Source organism: Penaeus monodon, chromosome 19 (genome assembly GCF_015228065.2).
Source record: "Penaeus monodon isolate SGIC_2016 chromosome 19, NSTDA_Pmon_1, whole genome shotgun sequence".
In the NCBI taxonomy this organism is placed as follows: Eukaryota; Metazoa; Arthropoda; class Malacostraca; order Decapoda; family Penaeidae; genus Penaeus; species Penaeus monodon.
In genome coordinates, this window is record NC_051404.1 from 28,572,071 (window position 1) to 28,572,291 (window position 221).

Here is a 221-nt window from a genome sequence, read left to right on the forward strand (position 1 = left end):
GGCGGAAAGCGTTATGAAACAGCGCCAGGCTCACGAAAATGGCTCTCATCTCGAAGGGGCTGTGCTCGCAGTGGTGGTGATTTTCTTGGGGTTTCCGTGAGTCTAAGTATTCTGGGGGGTGAGCCCCGGGAGAATAAGGTGGGAAAAAGTTTGGCGCGGGCGTTTTTAAAAACGCCCTTATCTCGAAGTGGCGCGAGCCGAGCTCCTTTTTCGCCGTTTAA